The following is a 5,455-nucleotide window of genomic DNA, read 5'->3' on the forward strand; positions in this document are numbered from 1 at the left end:
CGAGAATGGGCGTTATAATGTATCTCATTATCTTCTCAGCTGATGCCTAAACTTTCGAACCTGATACTATCCAGCAAAACAGAATAGAGGAACCTCAGTCAAAAACAAGATGGTGAGAGTAATACAGGGCTTCAAATCGAGATAATAGAAAGTCAAAGTGGGTTACTATATTATATCCTGCTATATTTTTCCCTTTAATTAAATGGATAACAATAAAAAAGTATATAATGGAGTGGAGATTGAGAAAAAGAAAAAAAAAGGGCATAACAGCGAAACAGGGCAGATCAAAACATAACCTTTTAAGCAGAATAGTGTTTCACCACCAGATATTTCCGACTTAAAAATAGTTACCATATTGACTCCCTCCCTGAAGTCCTTGAGTACAACTTCATATACCGTAGCATTAAGTATATCAAAACAATGTAAAACCATTTAAGAGAATGACAGCATTATAGAGTATTTGGAATTGACTAACAGAAAATGAACAATGGTCTCTGTATAATCTCCTTGTCTTTAAAAGGTTTTTGCTTATACTAACGTACAAAACAAAATCCAATAAGATACAACCTGGTTAGACCATTGGAGACAGAAGAACAAAAGCTAGATGAGACTTCAAAACAAGATGGTACTAAATCAGCATTACCTATTAAGATGTCATTTTCTCAAAAATAGCTGTTCCTATCATCCAATCTTCTCTGTCTCATTTCTGTTGAGCTCTTTTTCTGTCAGTAGCTGTCAGTTTGTCTTCTTCATTTTGTTCTCTGCTCCATACGTTGTGGCCTCCCTGCCACTATTTCTGGGTTCTTTGTATTTTTCTTTTTTTAGAATATCCTGCAATACTTTCTGTAGAGTTGAATTGGTGGTTGCAAATTCCCCCAGTTCCTCTTTATCCTGGAAGCACCTCGTTTTTCCATCAATTTCCAGGGACAGTTGTGCAGGATATCTCAATCTTGGCTGGAGATTATTATCCTTCAAAGCTTGAATTATTTCCCCCCATGCTCTTCGTGATTTGATGGTTTGTGAAGAGAAATCTGCTGTAATTCTGATGGGTGTTCCTTTGTAAGTGATCTGTTTCTTGTCTCTTACAGCCTTTAATATTCTGTTCTTGTATTGAATTTCTGGGATTTTTATTATTATATGCCTGGGTGTTTCTCTGTTAGGGTTGTAGGTAGCTGGGGTCCTGTATGCCTCATACATCTGAGTATCTTTACCTTTTGCTAAATTAGGAAAATTCTCCTGGATTATTTCTGTGAGTAGCTTTTGTAATTCACTTGTTTGTGTCCCTATTTCTTCTTTTATGTTCTTAATCCTTACGTTGTGGCTCCTCTTATCATCTTCTTGTCTTTGTATTATTGCTGTTTGTTTCTTTGCTATTTTTAAGAAGTTTTTCCTTTCATTCTCCCATATTTCAAGTCTGCCCTCCAGTTCAGATAGTCTGTCCTTAGTTTCTTTCAAGCTGTTATGCCAGTCTTGTATAGACTTCTTAATTTCTTGATAGTCCCTTTGAACCTGCTTCACATACTCAATGCTTTCTCTGTTTTCTCCATCAAGCAATTCTCCCCTCTTTTTCTGTTCTTCCATTCCACCATCTGTTTTTTCCTGGGTGGTGTTTAGCATTTCTCTAACTATTCTGCATACTTCTAGCTTCAGATCATTGATAACTTCATTCCTGAATTGGTCTATGAGGCTCTCAATATGGTGTTTAATGTATGTTGGTGCGGTGTCCATTATTGCCTGTTTCTCAGGATTGGGGGCCGAGGAGCCTTTTTTGTTGCTTCCCTTCCCCATATTTTTTGTTCCTTATAAAATGCAATCTTACAAAGGAGGCCCGGCTTCCCTGCCTGTCAGCCACAGCCTGATCAAATTGCGCTGGCTAGTTGTTCCCGCCCACCGCTGCGCACCAGGGAGTCGGAGGAGGCAACCTACGCGGAAGTCAGTCGCTCCTCCGGGCCATCATCCGGCTCTGGGATCTGGGTTAGGCTAGACTAGCCTAGAGAGTCCGCCAGCAGCGTCACTCAGGCCAGGCACTTTTCTCCAATCCCGTCCGAGAGGGGAATGGCGCCCAGAGAGACTTCCGCTAGAGTCGAACTGTGGTGGGGGGTCAGATTCTCACTCACCTCGCCAGCAGTCAGTTTTCGTGTACGCCTCTGTCCGTCCTTTTTTTTCGACTCCGTTCTCCCGTTCCCAGAGCTCGGCGCTCCTAGAGCTCGGCGTGTCTCTCCTTGCCGAGCCACTGTGGAGGCAGCCAGTCGCCGGACGTCGGGAAACCCAGATCGCGGTTTCCAATGGCGCGAGGTCGAGCCTCTACACCGAGATTTTTCTGTTCCTATTTTAGTGCCAGGACTGCATTCCAAATTGGATTCTCTCAGCCGAGTTCGTTCCTGAGTCAGCAGAGCATATCGCTGCTGATTCGTGTCTCCCTAGTCCGCATCGTTTCTGGCCTCTGAGCCGAATCTTTCAGAGAGCCTCTGGTAGTTGCTGTTGTCTGTCCGCCATGTTCCTACTTCACCGATCTAACAAATCTTAGTAATATGGTTATCAGTCGTACACATTTGTTTTTTTATGTTAAAGAGGATAAGATTAAACATATCAAAACAGAACAAAACAGTTCAAGAAGAAACAATTTAAAGAAATACAGATTTCAAAGCAAGTCCCCTGGAGATCTTCACTGTTTATCTAATTGTCTCTAGTTTTCTTCCAAGTAGTTTTGCCCATCTTCACACACATTAAATACATACTGCACATTATAGAACTAATAAATTTTTACACGATGATGAAGGTTTTTTTTAAGTCTTTGAGTTCTGACATTGGGCAAGACAATAATGACTACCATAGTATCTCTCATTCTCTTTGTAGTAGCTGTCCTTATATTTACGTATGCTGAAATTGAACTTAAGAGACTACACTAATATCACTCTGAACAGTGAGTAATAGTATTGCTAGATTTTATATCATAATGCTACAGAATTAGCACTGGGTTTCTTAGTGTCTCTTCTTCTTCAGAGTATCTGTTCATTACACCCTGTATTATATAATCTGTTTCCGTAAATAGTTTATAAAATTCTTCCCATGTGTGCATTTCTACATGTGCATCTATCTTCTCTGTATTATAGGAAAAAACAAATCATAACAAGACATCAAAACAAATTCCTAGAAAAACATGCAATGAAAAAGACACACAAGACCACATATAGTTACTATGTTTCTCTTATTATTTTCAATAGACTTCTCCACATCATCAGGCTTAGTATAGTTAAGCATAGCATTACATAGCTATTTTTATAAAAACACAACTTTGAAAACATTGTAGGACTTGAGAGCTGTTAATAATCAAAACTGGTATGGATATCTTTTACATCTTGTTATCTTCAGAGTAGTTGCCTCTACTTTTAGGGTTGATACTATCAAGCATACCAAATTCAAATAAAATCAGCCAAGGCAAAACCGCAGTCTAACGAATCAGTTCCAAATAAGATCAGTCATAGTAAGACAATGCAAGTAATACAGGGTTTCAGTTAAAGTTAATAGGAAATTAAGGATCATTACCATGGTATAACCTGCTATTTTTGGGTCAGATGTCTGTGCCCTCAAATCTTATATAAATATAAATTCAAACTAAACAGAGCGATAAGACTACTGTGACTTTTAAATCCTGATACAATATTAACAATGATTTCTGCCTTTTTTCATACTGTATCAAAGATATCTATACTAAGTATTATAGCTTACCCTCTCTGCCTCATGCTTGCTACTCCACTTTACTGCTATAATTTGTCCACCTTACTCCCACATTCCACTGTCTGCCCCATTCATTGAGGCCTCTCTGCCACTGTTGCTGGAATACTGGTATCCCTTCCTCTATCTCTCTGGAATGTACTTTAGCACTCTCTGTAGGCTTGGGTTGGTGGCCATGAACTCCCACACTTCCTCCTTGTCTTGGAAACATCATATTTCTCCATTAATTTTGAGAGAGTTTTTCTGGCCATATCAGTCTTGGTTGCAAATTATTTTCTTTCAGGGCTTGGAATATTTTCCCCCATGCCCTTCTCGATTTGAGAGTTTGTGTTGATAAGTCTGTTGTTATTTTGATAATTTCCCATTGTAGGTTATCAGCTTCTTTTGCCTGGCTGCTTTTAGTACTCTGCTCTTTTGGTGCATTTCTGGAATTTTGATCATTATATGTCTGTGTGTAGATCTGTTTTGGTTGTAGTTGGCTGGAGTTCTGTATGCCACATTTATCTGGATATCAATTGTTTTTCCTGTGCTTGGGAAGTTTTCCTTCAATAAATCTGTGAATATTCTTTTTATTTCATCTTTTTTAAAAAAAATTTATTTAAGAGGAAAAACAGAAAAACACAAAACAAAACAAAGCAGTGTAAGGGTACACGTAATACAGAACTACAAAAAAAACACATAACAATAAGAAATCACCTGTTAATAGATTACATATTATCATCTTGAAAATAGTTGCTCAAAACACAGTATCAAAGAATGCAAAGTGGACATTCAAACAGGGAGACTGCAAACAGCTGTGTTCAATGATCCAAAAACATTGATATAGTCAGCTATTTAACACCCCTAAACACACTTGCTGTTATATCCCTTAGAGCTCTTCCCCCCCCCCTCTTTTTTACAACAAAATTTACACATTTTGGATTTTATTACTCCTTAGTTCTTATTACTTTTTTTGGGGGGGAGAGAATACAGTCAAATATGGCAAAACAAAGCTGTCAGTCAAAACCAAGGATAGACATAGCACATGGTGTAGAACAGAGTACAAGGTTATCAACAATGGTTATCAACGTTGTCTCTTGTTTCCTTAAAAAAATTGTCTATCTCATTAGATATTATAAAGTTGGACAAAACTGTAGAGAACAAGACCAATAAAACTTAGGCATTGTAAACATTACAGGACTTCCAAAAGAGACAATAGTCAAACCAGAATGGGCATCTTAGTGAATCTTATTGCCTTCAAAGTAGTTGCCTATACCCTCAAACTTGATACTATCATACAGAATGGATCAGAGTCTAGTCAGTCAAAACAAGATCATGGGAGTATTACAGGACTTCAAAACAAGTTAACAGGAAATCAAAAAGAGTTACCATTATATATCCTAATTTTTCCCCTTAATTAAAACAAACATAAGAAATAACTAAATAATTTTTTTAACGAATAAGGGGGAGATTGAGATAAAACAGGACATAATATAACAATAGAGGTCAAAGCATGACTGTTTCAGCAACCTAGTACTTCACCACCATATAACCTTACTTAATAGTAGTTACCATAGTGTCTGTCTTTTTCCTTGAAATATTTGGATAAAACTTCATATACTATAGCTTCAAATATTTCCATATCAAGAAGCCCAGAATAAAGCCTTTCTAATTAATGAGTGAAAACTTTATAAGGCTTCAAGGCCACATAATGGGGAATCATGATTACCACATATTTTTA

Source organism: Cavia porcellus, unplaced genomic scaffold (assembly GCF_034190915.1).
Source record: "Cavia porcellus strain 051 isolate PalLab524CR breed Dunkin Hartley unplaced genomic scaffold, mCavPor4.1 scaffold_3, whole genome shotgun sequence".
Classification (NCBI taxonomy): Eukaryota; Metazoa; Chordata; class Mammalia; order Rodentia; family Caviidae; genus Cavia; species Cavia porcellus.